The following is a 13,666-nucleotide window of genomic DNA, read 5'->3' as shown; positions in this document are numbered from 1 at the left end:
TATATTGTTTGCTGTGCATTATTAAAGAGCAATTGAATGTCAAACTCTCCATTTCTGGCATCTCCCCTCTCGTGGAACTGACAATCTCACAGTCAATCCAGTATATGACCCCTGAGTGGAGAAGGATCTGTCGCTCTCTCCCTGAGGGGATACTAAAGCCTTGTCACAACCTGCTCAAGACAGAAAAGATATTGGGCTCTCAACAAGGAGAGAACCTAGTAACACAGTGGAAATGGCCACCCTTTTAACTCAAGGTGCTAGCTGGTTGAAGACATCCTCCCCAGAGTAATAAGTCACTCTAGGTACAAGCTATAGTAGAACATAAAAATATTAGCCAGACAGTGGTGGCACATGCCTTTAATCCCAGCACTTGGGAGGCAGAGGCAGACAGATTTCTGAGTTTGAGGCCAGCCTGTGTGAGAATAAAATTTGAAAACAGCTTGAAACAAATAACAAAAATTCATGGTCAGCAAAGACCACCAACAACTTGTTAAACATAGTCATAATAAAAATATTAGGTCCCTCTGCGGTCAGGATGACCAAAAATGAAAAGGCATGCAAGGATGTGCCCAGACAAGTCCAAACAAGCCCAAGTGAGTAATGGGCCATCTAGTGTTGACTTTTCTCTCCCCCTTTCCATGAAGTCCAAGGTTTCATGATCAAAAAATAACTAGTCATCCTGCCAACTTGAATGATTGCTTACACAAATTGCTGATGTTTAAAATATCCAATCATATGTAACTGTGCCAAATTTTCCAGCTCTCCCCAACCTCTACCTATAAATATCCCAAAGTTCCTGGGGTCTGAGTTGAATCCTCTATCTCCTGCGTGAGATATGCTGATCCAGATTGATTTGAATGAGGGTCTCCCTTCAGGGGTCTTTCATTTTGGTGCATGGGCCGGGAAAAACTTGTCCAGGATCTGTGCGACCACCCAGGACTCCCAACGACCCCTTGGAGGTAGGTCTGTATGAATGGTGTGTATCTGAGTGCTGTCTCTGTCTCTATGTCTGTGTTTTGTGTTTTGGTTTCTAAGCAGCTGCCATTGTAGGCCATAAGGACTCAGTGGCTGCGGATGCAGACATGCTAGGGCCACAGGCTGCAGCTCTGGAGGATGCTCCAGAGGCAGGAAGGAGTCAGGAAGGTCTGACTGCCCTGTTTCGGAACAAAGGAGATGGAGTGCTCCTGCTTGAGGGGAAGACATGGAATCCTTCCCCGTTAGGGGTTGCCTTTGACTGGTTCTGTAAGACCAAATGTGGGCAAGTGTGTCTGACTGTGTTACTTCTGTGTGGTTGTGTTTTATGTGTAACAGTGAGACAGTCTTTCTGCGACCCCTCCCTGCCACCACTGCGTAAAACATCCTGAGTTAAAAAGAGATAACATGACCACTGGCAGAAAAAGAGATAGAGCCGCTGGTGAGTGCTGCTACAGAGCAGAGAGGTGGGTGGGTCCTTTGACGAGGGGCACCATGGTTCGGGTGGCCCACCCACAACAACTGGGCAGTTTTCCACCAGCCATCTATGAAGATAGATAGGGCCCAGGTAATTAGAAAACCTGGCGGAGGAGAGAGACATCTTCCCTGAGCCATGCTGGACAAAACAGCCCCAGCAAGATTATTCACCTGAGAGTTATAATTATTTATAAAAAAAAAAAAAAAAACTGGTTAAAACTGCTTACTTAATTTAGTTTAAAACTTACTTGAGAGACAGTCTCAATTTATACAAGAAAAACTGATAATTTGCCCTGCTCTGTGGCCAGGAGAAGGGCACCAGCAGAAAGAACCTTGAATAAATTTACTGTTTTCATAAGCGGCTCTTGGAAGGGGCCAGCAGTTTTTGGCTTCTGTAATAAGAGAGTTGATAGTGGTTTTTCCCAGTTTAATAAGTAAAAAAATACTTTTTTCTTAATTTACAGCTAAAAATTACAAGCTGTCCTGTGTCAGAAAAAATATATATATAGGCTTCCGTTTTGATAGACTTTCTAGCCATTTCTGTCTGAGACAATTTCATTATTTATATGAGACTTTCATCAAGATTTGGCTCAAAGATGAGAGTTCAGATAAGATAAAATTAAAGAAGTGGTGAAGACTTGTGCTCTTATGTTAAATATAAAAATGTTTACTTTCTTGTTCTTGTGTATCACTTCTAAAATAATATTCTAATCAGAAATAACTCTTTAAAAGGTTTTTGTAGAACTATGACCAAAGTTTCTATTTTGTCAAAAGTTAAATTCAAATAAGTGTCAAATTAATACTATGTGAGCCTTCAACATCTTAATAGTCCTTGCTGTGAAATGCTGTAGATAAGGCTATTCATTCTGATTGAATTTTTTTCTTAGCGCTTCAGAGGTGAGCTCACATTACACCTGTAAACAAGGTACTGTTTGCAGACTGAACTAGGTTGTGGTCTCTAATGTGATGTAAACAGCAGTCATACAGCCTCACAAATACATCAGTCTGTACAGAGTTCTAGAAGACTATTTACTGCTTTTACAGGTGGTCAAAACAATAAATAAAATAAAAGCCTTTCTTTCCCAAGACCTTTATAGATTCTGGTTTTCAGGAGTGCTCTTCAAGACAAAAGAGCAGAAGAAGATACTGGAGAAAAGGAACATTCCCGCAGACATGGGGACCCCCCCCCCATCAATTGATCAGGCCATGGTCCAGAGTGGGTTACTTCTGACCAGATGTGACTGAGACCTTCATGTGACAGAAGGTAAGGGACACCTGAAGGCCCACGCCAGATCCCATTGACAGGTCTTAAGAAAGAGGATGAGACCCCACTAATTTTGATCAAGGCACATGAGGTTAAACAGGGAGGCTAGAGAGAAGTCTAGAAGAAAGAAATAGAGAAGAAGAGTAGAGAAGGTTTAGTGTAAGTCTAGAAGAAGAGTGAAGGAGAAGAGTGGAGATAAGTTGCTGAGATTAGAAGGAGGTAAAAAAAAAGAAAGGTGACAGGAAAAGAATTTAAGTTGCTGAGAAAGTCTTCCATATCAGGGATGTGTAAAGAGGCAGAGAGAGAGAGAGAGAGAGAGAGAGAGAGAGAGAGAGAGAGAGAGAGAGAGAGAGAGAGAAACAGAAAAGAGACCAGTGTGCACATTCTAAGTGGGAAAAGGTTTATTCAGGGGAAAGGGCAAAGGTGGGGAGATAAGAGAAGTAGAGGCCGGCCATGACCACGTGGAGAGAGAGGAAGGGGGGGGACAGAGAGAGAGGGGGTATAAGAGCGGGGTAAGAGAGTAAGACAGCAAGAGAGAGAGGAGGGGGCAAGCAGCCCCTTTTATAGTAGATCAGGCTACCTGGCGGTTGCCAGGTAACTGTGGGGAGGAGCATACCTGGCTGTTGCCAGGTAACTGTAGGGAGGAGCATACCTGGCTGTTGCCAGGTAACTGGGGAGGTGGAGTTTAGATGGAATACTAACAGGTCCTCCTTCAGGTCACTGAGAAAAAAATATTTATGGACTACCGGAAAAATGGTGGACTAAGAGATGGGCTGGCTATCCCATTCATTTATGGTCATCCTAGACTGTTCCTACCCTCTGTCAGGTTGAGACTTACTCCCCAGGATGGGGGCCCAGATACACTTCCTACCAGATGGGCTGCAACTAACTGATAAGAACTAATGGGTAGAAGAAAGGCTTCTCCTACTGATTCCAGCCGGGAGCTGAGGTAACCTGCTTTACAGATGGGAGCAGTTTTCTCCATGCTGGTCAGAGACAAGCCAATGCTACTGTGGTGGACACAAATGTCATCTAGGCTGATGCCCCACCCCTGGGCTCATTGGTGCAGAGAGCAACCTTGGAACTTGGGGCTGACAAAAAAACCAACATCTGCATGGACAACAGGTATGCTTTTGCCACAGCCCATGTCCACAGGGCTATATACCAAAAGAGGAAACCCTGATGAAGTCAGCAGCTGTAAATATTCATTTCTCAGGACACCAAAAGGGAGGAGACTCAGTGGCCTGAGGAAATAACCAGACAGATCAAGTGGCTTAATACAGGAGCCCTTGCCGGTTTGGGGCCTAAGAGATGGCCTCATTTAAGACACAGAGTAAGAGAAAGAACTCAGATTGCTAGCCATCCTGCCAGCTACTATCTACAGGAAAAGAGGCAATGGTGCACACAAGAAGGGAGAACTATACTCCCCAGAAAGCAAAGGACTTACCAGGCTAAATGCACAGATGGACTCTTTTTTTTTTTTTTTTTTTCTTTCTTTTTTTTTTTTTTTTGGTTTCGAGACAGGGTTTCTCTGTGTAGCCCTGGCTGTCCTGGAACTCACTCTGTAGACCAGGCTGGCCTTGAGCTCAGAAATCAGCCTGCCTCTGCCTCCCAAGTGCTGGGATTAAAGGCATGTGCCACCACCACCCAGCACGACAGATGGACTCTTAAGATATGATTACAACCAAGCAGCCAAGAGATTTAAAGCGTATAATGGACCTCCGGTTTGGTCCAGAGAAATAATAAGACAGCATAAGATATGCCAGCAAACAAAGACTTATGAGACTTAGAGTAAATAAGAAAATACCTAGGAAAAAACAGCCTAGAATAGGGACCTTCCAGAGGTTTCAAGTGTCCTAGGTAATTAGATCAAATAGCAGTTTTACTTTTGTTTTTAAGGTAAGTCATAAATTGTCAGAGATATTAGAGGCTCCACTGTTTATACTATCTCCAGAGCTCAGGACAGGTAGAGAGAATATACAGAACCCTAAAACTAAATTACCCTCCCCCCCCCCGGGAACTGGCGCTGGCTAGAGTGTCCTTTGTCCTTGTTCCAAACCCAGAATGTCCCTCTTGTGTGAGAAATGATTTTTCAGGCTACTTAAAGACTGTTTCTGGAGCTGTTGATCATCTGACCTCCTTGAAGTTGACCAACACCTGTGCCTGATGTCAACTGGAGAAGATCTAGATGCCTGAGCAACCCCCTGCTGTTTAGCTCAAGGTCACCTGCTATTCTACAAGGCCAAAGAGCAGCAGGCCTTGACTCCTGAGACAGTTCCACCCTAGAGGCAGGGATAATGCTGCCTTTGAAGACCCCCAAACTCGGGAGACCCTTCCTCAAGTCTCAGGAAATCATGACCACCTAAAGATCACAAGAAACCATACCTGGATGCAATCAGCAGAGGCTTTATTAGGGAAGTTGGACGGCAGTCAAACCACAAGCTCTCTCTCAACAGCAAGGTTTGGCCCCGAGTGATGGGTTAAGGGGTCTTTTAAAGAGGAAAACCACAAACTAGGGGAGTGGGGAGGGGGTGAAGGGTTGCCAAGGATACATAACATAAGAACAGTGAAACATTCCAGAGAAAGCCACCCTGAATGGTTAATAGCCATGGAAATTACTCAGTACACCCATTCTTCTAAAAATGTGGTTTTACCATATCACTGCCCTACCCTGTCAACTATCTATTAACTATTTCTCACTAGCTCCAGCCATAGAGCCACAGCCCTGTCATTATGTTTTTACCACCTGAATGACTTTCATTCTTTACAGCCAGTTCCTGAAACTGGCCTGGCTTGTTTCAGAGAAAAGTTTCCATGTCCCTAAAAGAACTTAAAAAGCATCTATATATGTATATATTCTATAAAAAATTTTTATAATTTTTCATTCTTCACCTTAGAGGGTGGGACTTAATGTGTGAATACCCGAGGCTAAATGACAACTTGTGATTCCAAGATTGAAATGAAAATGTGAATCCAGAGTTATATAAATTTGTTCCTTTTACAATTTCTCTTTATTATATATGTGATCACATATATATATATATATATATATATATATATATATATATATATATACAACTATGTGCCACAAAATATATAAAAGTTAAAAGAGTCATCGACTTCCCTCTCAGAGGTTGTTCTACAGAACAGAATAGGGTTAGACTTGCTGTTCCTTAAAGAAAGGTGTTTGTGTGCTACTCTGAGCTATATAAAACTCAGAGAAAGATTAGACCAGAGACAGAAAGATAGAGAGGCGCAGCAAAGTTGGTAGATGACGACCCTATTATCCTCCCTTGCTGGACCTCTTGTGATTTTACTTTTGTTTTTAAATAAATTAGTAACTTTTGTTAGAGAAAAGGTAGATACTGTTCAGTTAATGGTGTTAAGAGAAGAATATGAAACTGTAAGAGACAGAAAAGATATTAATCTTTAATTCGAAGATTAGAATTATTTTAAACAAAAGGAGTAGGAAATGTGAGAATAAAATTTGAAAACAGCTTGAAACAAATAACAAAAATTCATGGTCAGCAAAGACCACCAACAACTTGTTAAACATAGTCATAATAAAAATATTAGGTCCCTCTACGGTCAGGGTGACCAAAAATGAAAAGGCATGCAAGGATGTGCCCAGACAAGTCCAAACAAGCCCAAGTGAGTAATGGGCCATCTAGTGTTGATTTTTCTCTCCCCGTTTCCAGGAAGTCCAAGGTTTCATGATCAAAAAATAACTAGTCATCCTGCCAACTCGAATGATTGCTTACACAAATTGCTGATGTTTAAAATATCCAATCATATGTAACTGTGCCAAATTTCCAGCTCTCCCCAACCTCTACCTATAAATATCCCAAAGTTCCTGGGGTCTGAGTTGAATCCTCTATCTCCTGCATGATATATGTTTCAACCCGAGGGCCCTCGCCATTAAACTACCTCTGCTGTTTCATCAAGAAGGTCTCTCGTGTGTCTTTGGGTGCACACTGATCCAGATTTGAGTGAGGATCTCCCTTCGGGGATCTTTCACCTGGTCTACAGAGTGAGTTCCAGGACAGCCAGGGCCACATGGAGAAACCCTGTCTTGAAAAACCAAAAAAATAAAAAAAAAAAATTACAAGGCCATATATGCATGGAGTAAGCCCTGAGGTACAAGCCCACCAAGCATTCTCTGGAGGCAGCATGTATCCTGCAACAGTAGGGGTTATAGTGTAGTTATAAATGGGAATAGGCTGGGTGTACCTTATTTCTAATACAGAGTCCCTGTGCAGTTAACCAACATTTCTGTGTTAAGTCTGGGGCAAGAGGAGTTAAGAATCAGCAGTCCAATCAGCCTTCCTGCCAGCTACTGTAAACTTGATGACAAGGTTGTTGCATTGGCCCCTAGGAGTATCCAGACAGTAAGGGGGCTAGTGGCTGATATAGCAAAGCATAAGCAGAAAACAAGCAGGATCAGAAGTGTTGGAATCTCAGTTTCAGTGGATTGAGAAGGTATGAGGTAATGACCTTCCATTGTTCTTGTAGCAGTTCCCCTGGAAGTCTCCTCTGCTGGGACCTCAACTGCTGGATTGTCTATCTCTCTCCTGGCAGGCTAATGTGAGAGTGGTGTATCCATGTCCTGATCCTGTCTACCTTAATAGCCATAGGCATGATCAGGGTCATGATGTGTGGTCCTTTGTGTGAGGTTCCAGAGTCTTGTAGTTATGTCTCTTAATCCAGACTTTCTCACCTTGTTCAAAGCAATGGGAGGGGAGTAGGGGTAGGAGCAAACTCATAAATCAGGCTGATGGCAGGTCAGAGTTGCTTCTAGACCCTATGGAAGACTTCCAATGATTTTAAAAACTTATGTTGGTCAAATTCAGCTAAGATATCATATTGGAAGTTAGGCAACATGGGAGGGAGCCTCCCATATAGGATCTCAAAAAGGGGGTGGGGGAGACCTGAAGTATAGGGTGGGTGTTCTTAGCCCTATATAAGGCATAAGATAAGAGAGACAGTCACCATCAGTGTCAGGGGATAATTTGGTCAAGTCCTCCTTCAGGGTCTAATTCATCCTCTCTACTTTCCCTGAACTCTGGGGTCTGTATGTACAATGTAATTTTGAATTGGTCCCCAGAACCTGTGCTAGAGATTGAGTTACTGAGAAATGAGTGCTGGTCTACTGTTAGACCCAAACAGGGTAGGCATGGGTATGATGCCTGGGTATGATGTCTTCCAGAAGCTTCTTTGCCATTACCTGGTAGTCTTCTTTGTATGGTAAGCTTCTACCCATCCTGCAAAGGTATCTATAAAAACTAGCAAATACTTATATCTATATGTTCCTGGTTTTTATTTCTGTGTAGTCTATTTCCCAATGAGCCCTGGCCATTGGTCCTTGATTCTGGTTCCTGGAGCTGTTTCTTGATTAGAGCCTGAGAAGTTCACAGCCTGGCAGGTGGCACAGTCTGAGATTGCCTAATCAACCAAGTGTCCTAAGTCAAAACTTTTATGCCTTGCACTCACATCAGTTCTTTCAGTTTGGTGACCAGGTGTGAAGCTTGAGGAATCTGATGGAGGTTTAGCAATCTCCTTAGGGAGAATGGAGAAGCCTTCAGAGGTCAACAACCATCCTTCTCTCTTCTGTAAACTCCTTGGCATTCCTCCTGATGTTATTTGCTTTCACCAGTGTATTCAGCGATGGATGGGGGAAGGTGGGCAGCAAAGGGACCATGATGTTGACAGTGGAAGCTTGGACAGTGTCCATTTTGGTTTTATCAGCTATCCTGTTCTCCTGGACTATTCATGATGTGCCTTTCAGATGCCAGGAGCAATGAATTATGGCCACTTTAAAAGGAAGCCTCCCATACAAATATTCCTTCCTTATTTTTGATGAGGTTTTTTTCCTTTCACAGTCAATAATCCCCTCTCTTAATATATGGCCCACGTTCCTGAGCCATAGGTACTTAGATCCATTGATAATTAGAAAAATGAAAGGAAGAACGGTGGTTGAGCAAGCAATACTCTGTTCTCTGTTTGGAAGATCAAAGTCCATATGCAGTCACAGCAGGGCTGCATCTACATTTTGCTGAAGAGTAGAACACATAAGATGCTCACTGAATCAGAGCCTACATTGTGCAAATCCTAGTCACTCACTGGCACAGCGCCAGAAAACAACAAGCAAATTTGTCCAGATATATAGACTTAAGAAAGAGAATAATAAACAACCATGCTTGTAATAAACAAGCATGCCTGTACAGAGAGCAAGCTCTGTTTGTAAATGAATACAAGAAACAGAGATAACCACAATATATAACAGATCTTTTGTTAACAAGGTAATAAAAACCCTACTATAATTCTGGCAGGGATGGAGAACTCAACACTTTACACATGAAGATTAAAAGATATGAAGAAGACACCTGGTCTAGTTTGCTTTCTGGGCTATGATAAAACATAATGACCAAAAGCAAATTGGGGAGTAAAGAGTTTCTTTGGCTTACAGTTCCAGGTAATCCTTCATTATCTAGGGAAGTAAGGACAGGATAATTAGGCAAGACCCTGGAGGCAGGAAGTGAAGCAGAGATAATGGAGGGGTGCTACTTACTGGCTTGTTCTCCATGACTTGCTTAACCTGCTTTCTTTTTATAAAAGGTTTATTTATTTATATGAGTATACTGTAGCTGTCTTCAAACACACCAGAAGAGGTCATCAGATGGTTGTGAGCCACCATGTGGCTGCTGGGAACCAAACTCAGAACCTCTGGAAGAGCAGTCAGTGCTCTTAACCACTGAGCCATCTTTCTAGCCCTCAACCTGCTTTCCTATACAAAACATGACCACCTGTCCAGGGAAGGCAATGTCCACAGTAAGCTGGACTCTTCCATATCACTACTCAAGAAAATGCCCCAAGACTTGTCCACAGGCCAATCACCATTGTAAATTGGTTCCTTCTTTTCTAGTGCCTTAGTTTGTTTCAAATTGATATAAACTAACAAGCACAACAACCATATAGGTTGTAAATTGTGTTGGAATTGAGCATTTATCAAGGTTAACCAAAAACTAGTAGATATTTTAAGACAGTGGTTCTCAAGGTTGTGACCCCTTTGACAAATCTCTATCTCCAAAAAGTATTTACATTATGATTCATAACAGTAGTAAAATTATAATTATAAAGTAGTAACAAACATAATTTTATGGTTGGGGCCACAGAAACATGAGGAATTGTATAAAAGGATTGCAGCATTCCGAAGATTGAGAACCACTGACTTTAAGAAGTAAAGATAGAAAAAAATAATATTCTGTTACAAGAAAAGCTTGTTGTAGATATTCAAGATAAATATTTCTATATTTCAGCTATAGTCAATTATTGAATATAGGAGCAAACATAACAGACTATTTTAAAAATATTTTTAAATGGTCATAATTATTATAGAGTAATTATTCTAAAGATTTGCATAAAGCCAAAAGACAATTCTTTCAATCTGTTGACTTTTTTTATTCAATCAAATATAGATTTGAAATAGCCTCTAAAGAAACTGTTATGACACATAAATATTTAAGATGCAAATATATTTATTAAAAGAATCCATCATTAATGATCTATAATCCATAAGATTTTAAAGTAAATGATAAAGATATTTCAATGTGGATTCCTCTGGCTCTCAATGACATGTTTTAATTTTTAAATCACTGTATTTCTATGTACCTCACTACTTATTTCCCAAATCTGGAAGAAAAAAGTTTAAGATTCCAAACCATAGTCAGCTCAAAGATATTCATAACACACATAATGCAAAGTGAATGCAAGCATCAAGTGTTCCTAACTGACCTGGAAGGAAAAAGTGCTGCTGGTAGAAAACACAGGCTACAGTTAGTCAGTGATCCCACCTCCTCTTCATCCTCAGAGAATACGCTCTACCTCAGAACTTTTCCAGTTCTTTTTTTTTTTTTTTTTTTTTGGTTTTTCAAGACAGGGTTTCTCTGTGTAGTCCTGGCTGTCCTGGAACTCACTCTGTAGACCAGGCTGGCCTCGAACTCAGAAATCCACCTGCCTCTGCCTCCCAAGTGCTGGGATTAAAGGCGTGCACTTTTCCTGTTCTTAAGCATCAATCACTACAGCAAGTGTGTTGATTCATTTATAACTTTTATCATCATAGTTTACCATTTTACATTTCCCTTCACCCTGTACAAAAGTAGAAATGATTTCCCATAGCTGCTGGCCGCACACTTCTTTGAGAATGAGCACCTTAGAGTTTTTCTTAGCATTTAGATGGCTCTCAAACAATCTTATATTTCATCTAAATTTCTGTGGGGCAGACACAGATGCCCAGCTCTCCCACATTCATCCCACTTGCCTCCCACTTTCAAAACATTCTATAACCTTGCTTAGGGTTATCAGGGCAAGAAAGACCATCAGACAAATATGTTTGTTGCCTTCCAGGTCCTGATAGTCCATATATCCTGTCTTGGGAACTCACATGTGACTAATACCAATCTTACATACACACCCCTCCCCCATACATTAGTATCTAACTACTTGACAAACTTCATTGCTTCTCAAAGTCTTACCTGGACCTTGGAGGGCATCTGGAAGATCATAGGTAATGTTATCCTGCCAGAGTCAGACATTAAATAGTGCTAGTCACCAAAACCAGAATTGGTAGCTCTTCCTGGCTATGATTTGTGACTGTTACTATCTAGTTCAAAAATCAGTCTTCTGTGTGCATGGCCACATGATCAAAACTACAAATAAGAGCAGGTAGCACAGATTACTTTAGTGATTTATTATAGGCAAGATCTCTTTGGCAGTTCTCAGAGGTGATCAAATGTGTGTGGAAACATGATTCCCTGGTCCATCAGTTGGTGTCCTTCTTAATGTTCAGTTTCAAAGTAAACATTTGGGAGAATTTAAGTTGAGTATCTGAAAATGGATAGTTTCTGCTTCAATTAGTTTCTAGCGATACTTACTAAGTGCTGCTGGAATCCAAGGTATGTAGAGATCACTGCTCTACTAAATATATGGGAGACAGATGTAGGTGAATAGCAAGAAATCTGTAGAAGAAGATGGAGGTTTCAGGCCTATGGCAAGGGAGGTCCTGAGAAGTCATTGCATGACACTGTGAAAATGAAGCCGAGGTTACACTGGAAATCCCAAGACTTTGAGCAAGCCAGATCCATGGAATTTCTTATAAGGAGAGCTTCATACAGGAAGTAGGACCAACCCAAGAGAGGGAAGTATCTTGTAGGGAGCAAATTGGGATGGGCAGAGCCATCTAAACCCTTTGATATTGGTCATGAAGATTCAGGATTTGGGATTTGCCTTGGTCTTGGTTTGGTCCCATGTTTCCTCACTATAACCTCATTTGTACTTTTTGGAATGGTAGCATATATATTCTGTTACAGTGTGTTGGAAGTATGTAATTTGCTTTTTTGATTTTTACAAGGAGTTACAGCTAAGAGGTTATTTGAATCTTAAAAGAACTTGGAACTTTGAAACAGTATTGAGGCTGTGAAAGTATATAGGGACTTTTGAAATTGAGCTAAATGCATTTTGCATTATTATATGGCCATGAGAGTATAGAATATGATGGTCTGAATGATAAGTGTCCTCCATAATCTCTGTTATTTGAATACTTGATCCCAAGTTGGTGGCACTGTTGGGGAGACATAGAAGGTGTAGCCATGCTACAGGAAATAGATCTCTGGGTGTGGGCTGTAAGACTTCAAAATCATGTACCACTCACATATTTTTTTGGCCTTTTTTTAAATGAGTCAAGATGCAAGCTCTTAGCTTCAATCCGAGAAACATGTTTGCTTGTTAAAATGCTTCCCCAAGTGATGGTGAAGGACTCTTATCTCTCTAAAAGTATAAACCCAAATAGACTTTTTTTTCTATAAGTGACCTTGGTTCTGGTGTTTTATAACAGAAACAGGGAAGTAACTAATGCAGGATCCTAAAATGTTTAAAAATGGCCAGGTGTGGCTGTGCACGCTTTTAATCCCAGTACTTTTTGGTGCTAAACACTTTTAGTTCTGGCACTTGAGAAGCAGAATCAGGTGAATTTCCATGCATTTAAAGACCAGTTTGATTCACCTTAGATAGTTCCAGACTAGGGATATATATAGTGGGAACCTGTCTCAAAAAAAAAAAAAAAAGAAAAAAAAGAAAAAAAGAAAGAAAGAAAGAAAGAAAGAAAGAAAGAAAGAAAGAAAGAAAGGAAAAATGTGGCTCTATAGAAACTTAAAATTAATAAAAAGCTCCTATTTCAGTTTTAGATTCAAACATTAACTTCCCCCAGGGACACATCCCAGGAGAAGCACATTCCAAAGACTCAAACAAACATTCCAGGAAGAAGATAAGAGATAAGATAAGAGTTCCAAGATAAGAGTTTATGAGCCCTTAACACAGTAAAACCTGGATGATTAATTCTTTCACTTATTTGGTTGTGTTTTCTTGCAATTCTTTTTTTTGTTTTGTTTTTGTTTTGTTTTTGTTTTTTTCGAGACAGGGTTTCTCTGTGTAGCCTTGGCTGACCTGGAACTCACTCTGTAGACCAGGCTGGCCTCGAATTCAGAAATCCGCCTGCCTCTGCCCCTGCAAGTGCGGGATTAAAGGCGTCCGCCACCACTGCCCGGCAACTGACCTGTTTTTGTTGTAAAAAGATAAGGTGCAAATTTGAGTTACTTAGCAACCAGGCTTGGGAACAGAAACTGAGCCTAGGAACTGTTGTTGGAGTTTGACCTTTATGGTTAATGTATAAGAAATAATTGTATAACTACCCTCATAAATTTTGTACGAATAGTATATAAGCTGCCCAGAGCTAAAATTCGGGGTTCTTCTTGCTGGCATACAAGAGAACTCCAGTGCACTGGTTTTATAATTTATTAATAAACCTCATGCTATTGCAATGAGTCCCACATCTATGAGTGTCTCTGGGGGACCGTGTCCCCTGGTTTTGGATCTTTAAAATTCAACAGCTCTAATAACAGT

At 40.9% G+C, this 13,666-nt stretch overlaps 1 long non-coding RNA gene across 2 annotated transcripts; it reads left to right on the top strand.

Annotated features, from left to right (window-relative positions):
* The first annotated feature begins 852 nt into the window (after positions 1-852).
* On the top strand, positions 853-4,155 carry LOC143433808 (uncharacterized). 2 transcript variants are annotated; one of them, XR_013070420.1, is made up of 3 exons: positions 853-959; positions 2,561-2,713; positions 3,540-4,155. It is a non-coding gene; the product is annotated as an uncharacterized LOC143433808 (long non-coding RNA). The 2 variants fall into 2 exon arrangements; XR_013070419.1 differs by having other exon boundaries at positions 877-959; positions 2,537-2,713.
* Positions 4,156-13,666: the final 9,511 nt, after the last annotated feature.

This window comes from Arvicanthis niloticus, unplaced genomic scaffold (assembly GCF_011762505.2).
Source record: "Arvicanthis niloticus isolate mArvNil1 unplaced genomic scaffold, mArvNil1.pat.X pat_scaffold_817_arrow_ctg1, whole genome shotgun sequence".
Classification (NCBI taxonomy): Eukaryota; Metazoa; Chordata; class Mammalia; order Rodentia; family Muridae; genus Arvicanthis; species Arvicanthis niloticus.
This window is presented reverse-complemented; position numbering and strand designations above follow the sequence as displayed.